This window comes from Corythoichthys intestinalis, chromosome 6 (genome assembly GCF_030265065.1).
Source record: "Corythoichthys intestinalis isolate RoL2023-P3 chromosome 6, ASM3026506v1, whole genome shotgun sequence".
NCBI lineage: Eukaryota > Metazoa > Chordata > Actinopteri > Syngnathiformes > Syngnathidae > Corythoichthys > Corythoichthys intestinalis.
Genome location: NC_080400.1, coordinates 42,371,525 through 42,387,627, shown reverse-complemented (window position 1 = coordinate 42,387,627; position 16,103 = coordinate 42,371,525). Strand labels below are relative to the sequence as shown.

Below are 16,103 nucleotides of genomic sequence, written 5' to 3'. Positions count from 1 at the left end.
AAATCCCTGGCAGCGCCCCTGCCGGCGGGTAACCGGAGTTGACAAAACCTGGTTACCTAGTTTGTGGTCAACTGGTGCTACGACACTGATAATGAGGTTGATTAGTCGAACCTGTGTCAACCCAATCAGAGTTGCTGCGCATTCACATAAAACGGGGCGGAGACCAGAGTCAGACACTACTTGTGACGATGGCACGGGCACCTTACTTAACGGAGGAGGAATGCGCGGTAATCATGCGGAGTTATGAGGAATTAAAACACCCCAACTGCACCTCTTCAGCGAGTAGAGCGCGACTGGTCTGTTGGCAGCAAATTATAGATGGTGTGAATGAGTCAATATGCCAGTTTACTTATGTCCATGAAAAGAAATAAAGCATGCTGTCAGGACAATAAAATAAGATTTCGTACTTTAACTGTAAGAAATAATTTATCGTATGTGCAGCTCCACATGAAGCAGGATGTTTGTATGTTTACTCCCATTGATTACATGAATATGTATGTCCTCTGCCAATCTTCAGAGTAGAGGTTAGATCGGGCCTAAAAGAACCCAGCCTGACCCGCCCCGAGCCGATCAATTAACTTGATTTGCAGGCCTAAGCCCAAAAACTCCCCCAGTTCATTAAATATATTTCTTGTACGAGAGCAAAGCTCCACATTCGTTTACATTCAGCGAACCCGACACAGGTTTCTGTATAGCATTTTCAACAATCAATTTGAAGTGTTTCCATACCCCACTCCTACCACTTTCCGAATCGCACGGCATACAGTGTTCTTACTCATATATTCAGCATCACCGATGGAATACATATACTGTCCGCTGGCGAAAGAGCACAAGGACAGGCATACATTCCGCTTGATTGTGAGGGCCCGACTTCGGCGGGTTACGTTAGAGACGTCCGCCTTGATCAGTTGGCACAGGTAACGGATTCCCTCAGCTGAAAACCTATATCTTTCATGTAGAACATTGTCCGGGTACGCCAGCTGATTCTGGCGGTCTCTAAAAACCGGTGCCCTCCGGAGAGAGCCCCTAACAATCCGCGCGCCAATGTCGTACAGATCACCCAGATACGCTGTCATTGTCAAGAGGACACGTCCATGGAGGAGTGCCGTTTAACTAGAGCGTTGTTATTTGGAATCCTGGGGTTAAGGAAGATCTAAACTCAGACGATCAGGTTTGACATGTGGCGTATGTTGCTATGGCAACACTCCCCGGTTCCAACATAACCACCTTTCGTAGACCCGGTTAGCCGGTAAGATAGGCTGCTCGTGATGAAGTTACTCTTGAGGTTACCCTGCAAAGCCAGAAAACTGGCTTCGTAGTATAGGCCACTGATGTTCTTCTAGGTGCACATCATAATTTGGGTCATGTAGGCCACATTATTAAGATTTGGAATACAAGTGTAACCTAGAAGACCCAAAAGATTATGTGCTTATATGCGGATGGCAGATCTCAATTATATATATGTGGCGTTTAGTGGCGTTGATGGGGCGTGACGTCTAATCCATTTTTACTGTACATGATGTCCACTCACCCCTTCCAGACAGAATGGATTTGAGGTTTTGCGCCGTCAATGTAGCCAATGTGTTCAATGAGTGTCCGATGATCTGTTAACCCTTTCAGGGAGAGCTGCCGCTACAATGGACATCTACTCAAAGGTTATCATTAGCTTAATTTATTCACTGCCAGGTCAGGTCACAGATTATGTGTAGTGGTAGTTAACAAAAAAGGGGAAACTAAATAAACACCTATTGACGGCAAGAGACGTCCAACCCATTTCTACTGGGAGGGGCTGCCTACCCCTAATTAAATTTATGCCATTCTCCTTTTTTTTCCAATTGATTACCTTTTTTTAAGTTTTATGCAAATAAATTTCATTTTATTTAGAAATATGTATTACATTAGACCAGTCCATCCATTAGTTTATAGGTATATTTAGCCATTTTTTTGTGGATTATATGCCTGAACCTTTTTTTAAGAGCATTGTAAATAAAAAAGTTAGCATTTTATAGCGTTTAAGCTAGCGGACTTTTGCTATGTAAGTTAGCCAATTGTTGTACTTGGATCCTCATTTATTTTTTTTAATACCGTTTGAGGCTCAGCTAAGGTATTTTAATTTTGTATGTTCTTTATCAGATTACTCGATTATTCGAACAAACTAGTTCATCGATTAATCAACTACTAAAATAATCGATAGCTGTAGCCCTAGTTGGGAGTTTATCGGTTATCCCTCAGCCTGGGGGCAACGCATAGAGAGTGGTCACTAGTGGACATCTTAAGGGCTTGGGCGAGGACACTAAATAAAGGACTATGAACGTGAAATTTTGTGTACTTGTTATTGTCTAGGAAAGTAACAAAAAAACCTTGTGGAGCAGCAATTTTTCTAAGTTCATTTTTTTTTGACCGGTCTAATATATATGTGTATATATTATATACAGGGGTGCACATAAGTGGTCCGCATGCGCGCATGCGTACTGGACGTAGACAAACGCGCTGGCCCTCAACGGCTTCCATACGCTTTTGCGTACCGATGGCTGACCGCTGTATTTGCGGCGGACACGAGAAAGTAACTTCTCAAAATGTTGAAGAGGCAGGCCACACTGAGTAATTACTTCCGTGTTCCCCCACCCCCGTCAAAAGACAGACAGACGACAGAGACGTCACCGGAGCTACCGAAAAAAAGGACTTTTGCTGAAAAGTGGCTGCAGGAGGTACCGTGGCTAGAAGCAAATGATGCTCGCACGGAAATGCGGTACAAAATGAGCCGTGAGAATCCAAATGTCGCCGATAAGAGCAGCGCATTTTATGTAGGGTCAAAGAATTTCAGCCATCCAAACTTTGAAAAGCACGAAAAAAACAGAGAGCTTGTGGCAATTAAGCAAACTATCGATGTCAAACAGGACCCCACTTGCCCTATGGACAAGTGGCGGAATACGGCGGAATAAAGGTAATGAACAGCGACATGCGCTGACAAACGTGTTTTTGCTCGCATTTTACAAAGCTAAACATGCACGTTCAATGAGGTCTTATGAGGAGGACATCCCACTTTTAAAAAGGCTTGGAGTTAATGTGAGAGCCGCATAATGCTCTTTATTTTGAATTGGTGCTTTTTATTTCTTTACATTTCACTTCAAAGTAATGGCAATTTTGTTGTGCCAGTTGATGTTAAGCAAGCATTAATTGTTAATATAATTAATTAAAGTTAATTGGCTCTAAGTAAAGCTTGCCATAAATTTATCGCATCAGGCGGGTCGGCTCTCAAGCTCAATGAGGACCAAGTCACATCTCCAGGTCCTCCTCTGAGAACCAGGGCAAAAAAATTATGTGCACCCCTGATTATATATATATATATATATATATATACACATACATATATACAGTGCCTTGCAAAAGTATTCGGCCCCCTTGAATCTTGCAACCTTTCGCCACATTTCAGGCTTCAAACATAAAGATATGAAATTAAATTTTTTTTTGACAAGAATCAACAACAAGTGGGACACAATCGTGAAGTGGAACAACATTTATTGGATAATTTAAACTTTTTTAACAAATAAAAAACTGAAAAGTGGGGCGTGCAATATTATTCGGCCCCTTTACTTTCAGTGCAGCAAACTCACTCCAGAAGTTCAGTGAGGAACTCTGAATGATCCAATGTTGTCCTAAATGACCGATGATGATAAATAGAATCCACCTGTATGTAATCAAGTCTCCGTATAAATGCACCTGCTCTGTGATAGTCTCAGGGTTCTGTTTAAAGTGCAGAGAGCATTATGAAAACCAAGGAACACACCAGGCAGGTCCGAGATACTGTTGTGGAGAAGTTTAAAGCCGGATTTGGATACAAAAAGATTTCCCAAGCTTTAAACATCTCAAGGAGCACCGTGCAAGCCATCATATTGAAATGGAAGGAGCATCAGACCACTGCAAATCTACCAAGACCCGGCCGTCCTTCCAAACTTTCTTCTCAAACAAGGAGAAAACTGATCAGAGATGCAGCCAAGAGGCCCATGATCACTCTGGATGAACTGCAGAGATCTACAGCTGAGGTGGGAGAGTCTGTCCATAGGACAACAATCAGTCGTACACTGCACAAATCTGGCCTTTATGGAAGAGTGGCAAGAAGAAAGCCATTTCTCAAAGATATCCATAAAAAGTCTCGTTTAAAGTTTGCCACGAGCCACCTGGGAGACACACCAAACATGTGGAAGAAGGTGCTCTGGTCAGATGAAACCAAAATTGAACTTTTTGGCCACAATGCAAAACGATATGTTTGGCGTAAAAGCAACACAGCTCATCACCCTGAACACACCATCCCCACTGTCAAACATGGTGGTGGCAGCATCATGGTTTGGGCCTGCTTTTCTTCAGCAGGGACAGGGAAGATGGTTAAAATTGACGGGAAGATGGATGTAGCCAAATACAGGAACATTGTGGAAGAAAACCTGTTTGTATCTGCACAAAACCTGAGACTGGGACGGAGATTTATCTTCCAACAGGACAATGATCCAAAACATAAAGCCAAATCTACAATGGAATGGTTCAAAAATAAACGTATCCAGGTGTTAGAATGGCCAAGTGAAAGTCCAGACCTGAATCCAATCGAGAATCTGTGGAAAGAGCTGAAGACTGCTGTTCACAAACACTCTCCATCCAACCTCACTGAGCTCGAGCTGTTTTGCGAGGAAGAATGGGCAAGAATGTCAGTCTCTCGATGTGCAAAACTGATAGAAACATACCCCAAGCGACTTGCAGCTGTAATTGGAGCAAAAGGTGGCGCTACAAAGTATTAACGCAAGGGGGCCGAATAATATTGCACGCCCCACTTTTCAGTTTTTTATTTGTTAAAAAAGTTTAAATTATCCAATAAATGTTGTTCCACTTCACGATTGTGTCCCACTTGTTGTTGATTCTTGACAAAAAAAAATTAAATTTCATATCTTTATGTTTGAAGCCTGAAATGTGGCGAAAGGTTGCAAGGTTCAAGGGGGCCAAATACTTTTGCAAGGCACTGTATATACAGTGGGGAGAACAAGTATTTGATACACTGCCAATGGGTTTTCCCATTGACTGTGTATCAAATACTTGTTCTCCACACTGTATATAAATAAACTACAAATGGACTATTTGCATTTTGCACATTTTTTTTTATTTATCACAATGAAGCTATGGGGAAGAGTAGTGGAAGCAAGACTGAGGGCAGAGGTGAACATCTGTGAGCAGCAGTACGGTTTCATGCCCCATGTGGTGAGGTGTGCTGTTGGTGTGACGGAGGAGTTAAAAATTGAGGTGGAATCTCCATGGGGTATGATGTTTGCAAATGACATTATAATCGGTAGTGAGAGAAGCGAACAGGTGGGGGAGAAACTAGAAGTGTGGAGGTGGAAAGGAGGGGAATGAAAGTTAGCTGTAGCAAGACTGAGTATCTGTGTGTGTAAATGAGAGGGACACAAGTAGAACAGAGAGGTTACAAGTAGAAGAAACCAAGAAGGTGGCGGAGTTTAAGTATTTAGGCTCAACAGTCCTGAGCAATGGAGAATGTGGAGAAGAAGTGAAGAGGCGTGTGCTGGAAGGCTGTAACCGTGTAGCAGGTGCAGAAAAGTGTCAGGTGTGATCGAAGAGTTTCAGCTAAAATTAAAGAAAAGGTCTATTAAACTGTGGTGAAACCAGCGATGTTGTTGGGTCTCCTGAGGAAAAGACAGGAGGCAGAGCTGGAGGTAGCAGAGATGAAAATGCGGAGGTTCTCTTTGGGAGTGACCAGGATGGATAGGATCAGGATTGAGCATATCAGAGGGACAGCACATGTTAGAGGATTTGGAGAGAAAGTCAGAAAGGCCAGACTGAGATGGTAGGGCATGTCCAGAGGAGATATAGTGAGTGTATTGGCAAAAGGATGCTGGATTTCCATATGCCAGGCAGGAGGTCTTGGGGGCGACCAACTTGGTGGTTTATGAATGCAGTTAAAGAGGACATGAAGGTAGCTGATGTAAGAGCAGAGGATGCAGAGCAAGGGCGTAGGTTTGGTCTTAACATTGGTAGGGATGATATAACAGCATAACCTGCATGTACACTTTTTGCTTGGAACGGGACATTAATATAACCAAACAGATTACTGAATGGGGGTCAGGGCTACATTTCTCACCAATATGAACCTAATTACTATTATTATTATTATTATTAACCGATCTTGGATAACTCCCAGTTTTTTTTAGTTTTTTTTTAATAAAGTGACTTGCACTCTGAAGCCACTGCATTTCATTATTGTTATGCACATAATGCAAACAAAGATCCAAATGAGGGACGGCTAGCTTGACCTTGTTTTTCTTTATTGAGGCTGGCCTGGCCGCAGTAGTTTTGCAGGTTAGCATGTCCACACAGTTTAATGTTATGCTAACTCTGATGCTAGTCGGACTTTCTTTAGCAAAATTAGTGGTGTTTCCCCCACCTCCGCAACAATGACGTATTTTTACATGTTCAGACTTTATCCCTTTATCCATCCATTATCTTTATCCATTTATCCCTTTTCATTCGCTGAATGATAAGCATCAACTGCTGCTGGCCGAAAAAACACTAATATCCCTCCTTTTCGAAGGGGGCGGAGGAGGCGGGTTGGGTCAGGTCGAGGAGTGGGTAGTGACGCGTTATATTTACTCAGTTACATTTACTAGAGTAACTTTTTCTAGAAAAATGTAATTCTTAGAGTAGTTTTACCACACAATACTTTTTTATTTGAGTAGGTTTGTGAAGAAATACTACTCTTACTCCACTACTTTGGCCTACACTAGAGTCGTTACATTTTTCGTCTTCATTTTACATATTGACTTTATTATTGTCAGAGATTCCAACGGTGGCCGTCTCAGTTTCACCAATGAGACGTCGAAACAACCACATGACTCCATTATACCAATCAGAGTTAATGATGTTTTTTTCTCCAGAGGGCACTCGCGCGCTGTTTCATATTGTTGTTCTGGTCTGAATTGGAGGATTTTTTTTGTAATTATTTTGGCCTAATATGGTCATGTAATAGGTTATAATTAGGCCTGTCAACAATAACGCGTTAACGACCATGGTTAATCTGGAAATATTAACGCATAAAAAAAAATAACGCAATTTACCGCTCACACTAAGTTAAGGCCACAACTGCCTCCCGTAGTCCTACACCCTGATATTTACATTCTCCGCGCGGCAATGCAGGACAAAATGCAGCCAGCCACGATGAGTGAGGATGATGACCCAGGACTGCTTCATGGCAAATTTCGTTTTAAAAAGCTGCCTAACGTACTGCTGTGATGAACTGTCCTTCCATCGAAGCACAACCAGCCTAAAGTACCACCTTCGGGCAAAGCATATCTTCGCTAGTGTTAGCAATGACTCTGACACCGCGGGAATAAGCCGCAGTCATCAAGCTACACTGGCAGAGTGCAGACTCGGACTTGTCAACAAAAAGACAACAAGTAGGTTGACTACTGCTATCGCTACATGGGTAGCCAGAGACTGTAGACCCATTAACGTAGTCGAAGACGAGGGTCTTGAAAATGTCATCCAGATAGCCACGGGCGACCCAACATACAGAACACCTTCACGGGCAACTATTGTCACAAATACTCATGAACTCATGTTCACTACAGTGGTCTGTCTGCGCACAGTGGTGCCCACAGTAAGCTGGCCCACCTTGCAAAAAAGTATCTAGCCACACCTGCCACAACCGTTCCTTGCAAGAGACTTTTCTTTGGCAGGGCACATTGTTCAAAAGAAAGGGTCTGCTCTGTTATCTGAAAATGTCAACAAGCTAGTTTGCCTGAGCAGTTGGTTAAAAAAAAAAAAAAAATAGAGCATGACTGGCATAACTTAAGCAGTGTTTCTAAACACTTTTACACACAGTTTAGTGTAATGTTTTTCAGTTAAGTGTGTGATTTTTTTTTTTATATATATTTCACACAGCTTTCAGGACATTTAGTGTAAAACTGCAAATGCTGCATTTATTTGTGTGAAATGTTCAATTTAACAGACAAATTATTTACACATTTTTTTGAAACACTAGTTATTGTTACTGTATTGTGCTTGTCTGGTCTTTAAGTTGGCAGTTAATTCTGGGTAATATGCCAAACGGTACTTGAGCCACATTGTTAGTCTGAGGCACTTTAATCTGTTAAAGTCCTTAGCTCGCATAAAATAAATAAAATAAATTGTATTATACAGCAGAGTTGTTAAATGAAATTTTAAAACTATTTGGATAAGTATCAATTCATTCACACATCATACATTTCCTCTTAAAACTAATTTTGAGTCAATTATAGTATTTTCCTAGATTTTTTTCCCTGAAGAGCAACTTTATTCATCCCGAGGGGAACGTGATTAACCCTTTAAGGTCTGGGCCTGTTTTGTCTGATTTTGCATGCCTTTGAAGTTGCCTTTATATTTCAAAGAAAGAATTGTTTACGATGGCCTGGTTTGGTCCCTTTTTTTGTGACACCTTGAACTTCATGTCCAAACTGTTGTTTCCTTCACTGACCAATTATAAATCATCATTTTGGGCCCAAAAAGACCAAAAATTCCAAAATCGTTTTGTCAAAATTTTTAATATTGATGTCCAATTGACAACCAAACATGCGTAACGAACCGTTTTGAAACTTTGTAATATTTATTCAACATGTTAGGATGAACATTAAACCAAAAACATTTAGAATAAATAGTCATATTTGACAATTCAACATAAACAACAGGTATAGCCATAGGCGTTTTTGCCTTTATACACGCTCTAGTCAAAACAGGTTATATACAGCAGACCAAACAGTGAAGAACAGTGAAAAAATGTATACCATCTAACACAAAAAGTGTTTAGAGGCCATCTCTTTGAGTTTAGGTATTGCGGCCCATCACCTGATGAAAACTATGTACACACAATCAAGCTTCTTGAACACACATTTATATACACAAATTGAGAAGACTGTGGGGAAAAAAATATATATATAACATTGGGAAAAAAAGTATTTAAAAAAATATTTACAATAAACAAGTTACATTTTTTTCAGGCATGCCACTCCGAAAAGCAGTTTCGTCCTGGAATTAGACACAGGGCTACATCACACAGCCCACACTTCCATGGGGTGTCGGTCCTCTTTCCACCCTTCCATTTTCATTTCACTTTACTTTCATTGTCACTATAAATGTACATGAAAAAAGTCAGTATTTATGAAAATAATAAAGTATAAAATAAAAATATATACAGCAATAAATAATAATGGAAATCTATATGTATGAGAATAGAAAGAATACCATAGCTGAATATGTGCTACATCCCTAATCTTCATATAGAAAGAAGAACACCACAAATTATAAATTCCTGCCTGGGATACACACAGTGCACGTACGACTCTGATATGCACATTTTATTATTATATACACAAACACACACTTATATTGCATCAAAATTAACTTTGTCTTGCAATATCAAAAGAAACTTTCAAAAGAAATTTTTTCAGCATTAAAAAAAAAAAGTGAGTTGGCTTACCTCTGCTCGTCGATGGCGTCACCCACGTGTTCAAATCCGTCACTATCTTCACTCGAGGACTCTTCCGAAGAAGACTATGATGATGAATTTGGACCATCCTCTTCCTCAAGTTGATCAAAAAGCACAATTGTTTGCGCTAAATTTAGTTTTCCGTTCATTCTCAAAGTCACACAAAGTCGCTGCTCGATCCAAACAGCCGTCACTCGCCACCTCGCTGCTTCAGAACACTCCTCCCTCTCGTTCGGTGGAACCTCGCACGGCAGTTATATTTATTAAAAAAAAAACGCATTTTGTGCTTCCACTGTGACTTCGAAAGGGTTCGTTTGATTTGTGTATTTTTTCATGGAGCTTCCGTTTTGAAAAAGGAAAAGAAATGATGGAAATATAGACATAAACAAATGATCCATGCAGCGTTTTAATGTTTTTTTGAGAGGACAATAAAACTATAAAACTTAAATGACAATATCTCGCGTTTTAGTTGGTCGATTGACTTCAAATAATAACGAGAGTAAACCGCAACTTCCGCACTTTAAAACGAGACCAACCAACGGCATGTTGGTGACGTAATTAAAACGTGGGGGCGCTTCAAAGTAGAGCTGTCCCGACTCGTCGACATAGTCGACGTCATCGATGACGTAAATCCGTCGACGAGCACAACATCCCGTCGACGGTTAATGAAGGGTTAAAAAAAATATATGCGTGGAAAGTTCAGAATGTCGGATGCTCTGTATGCAAACGGGGAAAGCGGCACAAGGCCAAAAAAAGCGCACCAGAGTGTCCAAAACATTGACTTATTTCAAAGAAACAACGAAGGGTACACTCTTCTGTCCTGTCTCTTCAATGCCAAGCTTGGCTGCACGTCGGCCGTGAATAAACACCTCAAATGCCGTCACCCAGTTTGTAATTTTATTTATTTATTTATTTTTGTACACCAGAGGGTGCTGTCGCCTTACTGAATAATAATGTTTCATTGACAATGGGCCTATAAGTGCTATTAGTATTGTCCTTAATGCTAACTGAAAGGTTTATTTCATGTTATGGTTTATTTTATGGTATAGAAAATTATATAAGGTTAAAAGGTCAAATATATACAGTATATACAGTGATTGCACTCAAGGGAGAGATTGTCAATGATAAGGTAATAAATTAAGGTAAAGGCAATTCATTGATATATAAATAAGGTTTAAAAGGAAGAAGGTGAAAAGTTTTTGTTAATTTCTAATTGTGTTGTTTTATTTGTGGGCACCGCAGCTCTTACGGTGTGATTACATCAAGGATGGAATAAAAGTTGTAAACCATCAGTTTAAAGGGGATGTTTCGGCAAAGGGGGTGTGAGACATCAATAGAACCGTTATGCGCCAAGATAACAAATATTGATAAAGTTAACAAAAAAATCAATCACATTAATGAGCAATTATCGAAAATAGATCGAAAATGACGAACACTACCGAAAGTGTTCCGGAAACAGCCGAATGGGGCGGCGACGTCACGACAAGTGATTGAAAGTCGAGGCGGAGCTAGGTGCCATTGTTTTTTAACGACGAGAGAGTAGCGTTGGGGTTTGTTTGACCAAAACATCACAACAATGGTTCAAAACTGCTGTGCTATGTGGTGTACAAATAGTTGTTTATCGGAATATAGTATCCATGAGTTCCTGAACGCGAAAAAAAAAGCTGGACTACACAGAAAATGGGTAAAGTTCGTCCGTGCAAAGAGGGCTAATTTTCTAGACACAGCCTCCGGCACGCTTTTCTGTGGTGCGCATTTTCCAACTGAAAGCTTCTCGAACTATGGACAAGAGAAATCGAGTTTTGCTAAAAGATTGCTGCTCAAAGGAGATGCGGTGCCGACCATAGATGCACAGCCACCTAAATGTCCCGAGATATCAAGAGAGAGACGATGACTGCTAAAGGAGGCTAAAGCTACGCAAAGAAGGGAGCAGCCAAGCTTGAAATGGCCAGAGTGAGTACTCTTTTATAATTAATAAAAAAAAATGTCACGCCTTTGGATACAGGACTCGACACGTGTATAAATGATCGTTCGTAAAATATATAGAACAAATCCTCTGATCCCGTTCATATTTGTGTCTGTTGGCAGAGCGAAAAGCTATGATAGCGCAATAAATTATAATTATTCTATGCATTCCTTTATTTTGCAGTCACGGTGTATCAGCTTCACAAAAAGAAATGCTAAACAAATCATTGGTGTTTCCCACACGATCTGCTGCCGATGTTTCATCAGTGTCATTGCTCCCCTCAATGACCGTTTCATTACGCTGCATTGGCGTTCGTTTGGGCTCAAATTGGTCACCTATAACACCGATTAAAGCTTTGCAACTCTCCTCGTCACCATTAGATGAACATTCGTTACGTCCTTCTACGTCGGATTCGTCGCTGAAACTAGAAACGAAATTGACTGCCATCATCGCCGCCATTCAGTATTAAAGCACTGAGCCTTTTTCTTGTTGAAGAAACAGCCCTCACTGCCAACTCTGAATTCTCTTTTATTGACAACGAGCGGTGTTTCTTCATGAGGGAACCTGGAATATGTGCAGGACGAACACAATGCATCAGCATAAACAGCTCAAAACACCCCTAATTCTCCCCACACTAGAAGGAATTATATTGATGCAGACAGGCGCTGCCCCCCTAGTGGCCGGTGGCACTCTCTTCACTTGACGTGACGTCACGCACACAATCTGCCAGATCTCGGGCGCCGGTCGTTTTAGCTTGACAATCGAGCCAAATTTCTCTCATTTTCTTGTGTGTAATTACACGAAGTGGCATGATATGAAAACAAAAGGCATGCGTTTATGGATAAATGATGGAATATCAAAATTTTCCCAGGGCGCTACATCCCCTTTAAGAGACCACCTTTTCAATCGGGATGCTACACTAGTTAATTCTATCAGCATTTGAACTCATTGTTTATTTGTGATTTATTATTGTTATTTACGTCTTTATTTGTACTTTAATAAATAATTTAAGTGTTCCAATATGTTTTTTGTGAATTGATAAGCATCAACAAAAATTTCATTGCTAAATTAGTAAACAAACCCCCCCCCCCCCAATTTTTTTTTAATTATTAGATTAGTCGACTAATCGTAAAAATAGTCGGCTGACTAATCGGGAGAAAATTAGTCGTTTGGGACAGCCCTACTTCAAAGACGACGTGCGCTGAGGACGCGCCGGCGCGTCCTTCGACTCTCAAGGGTTAATCATGATTAATCACAAAGTTGACATATGATTAAATAGATTAAATTTTTTAATCCTTTGACAGCACTAGTTATAATAATATTAATATAGCATAGTAATAATGACAACAGTTCATATTAATCAAATTGTGCTGAGGAAAAAAATATACCATGATTTGAAAAAACAAACATTGTAAGCAGTTACTCACATTGTTACTCATTACTTGAGTATTTTCAACGAACACTTTTTTTTTTACTTGTACTTGAATAATTTTTTTGATGACTACTTTTACTTGAGTAATATTATTTAGAATCAACACTACTCTTACTGTGAATTTTATGGCTACTTTACCCACCTCTGGTCAAGTCATCAGCCAATCAAATGTGCGTTTGGGGGGGGGGGGGGGGGGTGGACCATTCAGCAAATGAAAAGGGATAAATGTAACTCTGAACATAATGAAAATAATTTACTCACTAATGGTAGGTTGGTAAAAGTTGGTAGAGACAATTTAAGCATCCTGAAAAGTTGGTAGTGTTATGTCCCTACCGTCCCTATGCAAACCTACGCCCTTGCTGCAGAGGACAGGGTTAGATGGAGTCAACTGATTCGCTGTGGCGACCCCTGAAGGGAAAAGCCGAAAGTAAAAGAAGACCAAAAAAAAAAGATCCTCCAATTAATTGTTTTAAAAAAAAAAAAAATCGCCACTCGTTCATATCGGTAATTCAACACCGGATGATGTGATGCCGATTCGAGCACACTTACTCGCATTTTCACAGCAAACCAGTCCGACCCGGCTAATATCAGACTGCCAACGTAGGGGGCGGAGACAGGAGTGCGTCAGGACGTAAGGCTACCACATAGAGTGATGATGGCTCACGGTTTACAAACTCATTCAAAAACAGCAATTAGCTTCAGATAACGCAGTTTTTTGGGACCCTGCACGTTCTCTGATAACAGCGACGTTAATTTATGTAAGCCATATCCGGTTTTAAATGTTACAATTACGCAGCATCTTTCAAACACAACTCATTGGTTAACTTTATTGGTGACAAATTATTACGTTGTAAAGCTATGCAAACAGATGCAAAGTGCTTTGGGACAGTTACAACCGCTCATTCTTTCGACGATTTGGACAACTTTTAGACTTTCCCACCATGGATGCCGTGTCTCGGCGGCTTCATTTTAACTTGATGTCCGGGAAGGAACGAATTCAGCCATCGCTGAAAAGGCAACGTTTCCATGGTTTTGACGACTGGGTTTAGACGCTCGTTTGTGTCGACCGGTGTGATGGTAACCGTATTTACTCACCCAGCAGCGGGAGACTAGACCACGCAGCAAAGCAAAAGTAGCTGGCTAGCAGACTTGTGCCGCTTTCTCCGCCGTTACATAAGTTACAGTGGACGCTGGTTGACGGAACACCGCAGTTCCGGGGGTTTAATCAGGTCTATGCTGGAATCCGGTCGTTTTTTCAACGCTGCGAGTAGTTTCACCAACCGAGTAACGGTACGTTCCCTTTAACAGTGACGTCATTCTAACAGTACAATTTCATTTTCATTGGTTAACACGTCTAGGGAACGTCACGAGTCATGACGGCGGGCCGCCTCCGACTCAGTTGTCATGGAGATGAACGTAAACATCACAGATTTCTTTCAGGAGCAAAATGCTGCATTCTGGAAGTCCAGGGAAGATAACTACTAAAATCAATAGTGTACCGAAAGGAGAGTGCTTCACTACATGTTCTTAAAATACATGGCTCAGCTAACATATAATATATAACATAACATAATTCTCCCACGACATTAACCATTTATAGCAGGGGTCCCCAACCTTTTCTGCACCATGGACCGGTGGGATTTGGATCTTTTTTTTACGCACCGGTCTTCCGTCAAATTTTGCACCCTTATAAAATTTTGATCCCAAAGCTTTTGTGGCAGTGAAAAAAGCCCTCTTTTATATTCAGTTGGACTCTCAATGTTATCCAAAGGTGCTAAATGACTATTTACATCATAAACATACATGTGCAACACGAAAATGGCGTTAATTAATCCTTAATGACGCGGCGAAGTCGTTACGTGAGAGAGCTGCGTGCAGTTGTTGTGTGCAGCTATCATGGCAAATGTAATATTCCTTTCTTTCAAGAAAGTTTGTAGTGTGTACTTTGGAATCGCTGCATTCTTGGTAATTTTTAACGTTACCCGCATGCCAAATTAGTCAGAACAGCGGCAATGTGTGGCAGAAAATACAGCAAATATAAAATAACATTTGTTTTTCGCCCCGTCGTGTTAAGTGCAGGGAAAATACAACTCACCCGCTGAATCAGTGTGAGGCCTGAGCTTGTTTCGTTGCGACGAGATGGTCCTGAGATGGGAGAGTGAGAGAAGCCCGCTTCGCAAGGATCCGATGTTGGGAATCGTAGCACAGTTTACAGTGCTCTCCTAGCGATGTCAGGATATTCCGAAATGACTTTAATGCAGAATCTCAGTAGAGTTGTTGTCTCAAATGTATGTTTAAGGTCGCCGTGATTTGTGATGTCTTCAAGCTGATATTCCTGTTGCACAGACATGCTCGAATCACTTGGTTTATTCACATACGGGTCACGAATCCACTCCTTCGCAGTTCATGGGTCTTTAGTGACTGGGAAGTAGCATAGATTTTGTTTTCTTCGAGGTTGTAGCCTCATCTTCTGGCTCGTCAGATTCCTTTTCCCCGTAAATCTGTCCAAAGTAAGACGTCTGTTTTTCAGTCATTCTAGTGTGGGGGCTAACTATTTCCGGGAACAAATGTGATGGGTGATGACCTACGTCATACGTTATTATCAAGGCAAAGCGCACATAGATATACAAAACAAGATGTACTGCTAACAGTCCAATCAATGCATTTCTATGACAACCTCCTATCATGTAGTTGTATATCTAGAGTAGACAAGGATATTGGTGTGTTAAGCAGCACAGGCCAAAGTCAATCGGCCAGAATGTGGTCGTTAAAAATTATGATTCTGCGCGGCCCGGTACCAAATGCAGTCCACGGCCCGGTCGTTGGGGACCCCTAATTTATAGGGCAAGTGAGGCTTTTGTAATTAACCCTTTCAGGGACAGTGGTCACAACAGTGGACAGCTATTCAAAAGTTGTAACTGACGGCCTTAAACCCTTTATAAAAGAAATTGACTATTTCTGGTAATTAAAAAAAAACTTGTGCAAAAATAAAAATAGTAGACCACCGTAATTTTCAGACTATAAGCCGCTACTTTTTTTCCCTTTATTTTGAATCATGCATCTTATAGTCCAGTGTGTTTTATTTGTTGATTTATTTGGTTTAATAGATAACACTTTATTTGACAGCGGCGTCCTAAGACTGTCATAAGACCGTCATAATTATGACATGACACTATCATGGGAATTACTGA

The 16,103-nt window shown here is 40.8% G+C and overlaps 1 protein-coding gene across 2 annotated transcripts in view; it reads right to left on the bottom strand.

The window, feature by feature from the left end:
- Positions 1-14,186, bottom strand: part of usp2a (ubiquitin specific peptidase 2a) — a 95,452-nt gene extending 81,266 nt beyond the window's left edge. For both annotated transcript variants that reach the window (XM_057839046.1, XM_057839048.1), the window contains exon 1: positions 14,008-14,186. The gene's annotated coding sequence lies outside the window, so the exon portion shown is untranslated. The remainder of the gene's footprint in view (positions 1-14,007) is intronic.
- Between the last annotated feature and the right edge of the window lie 1,917 nt (positions 14,187-16,103).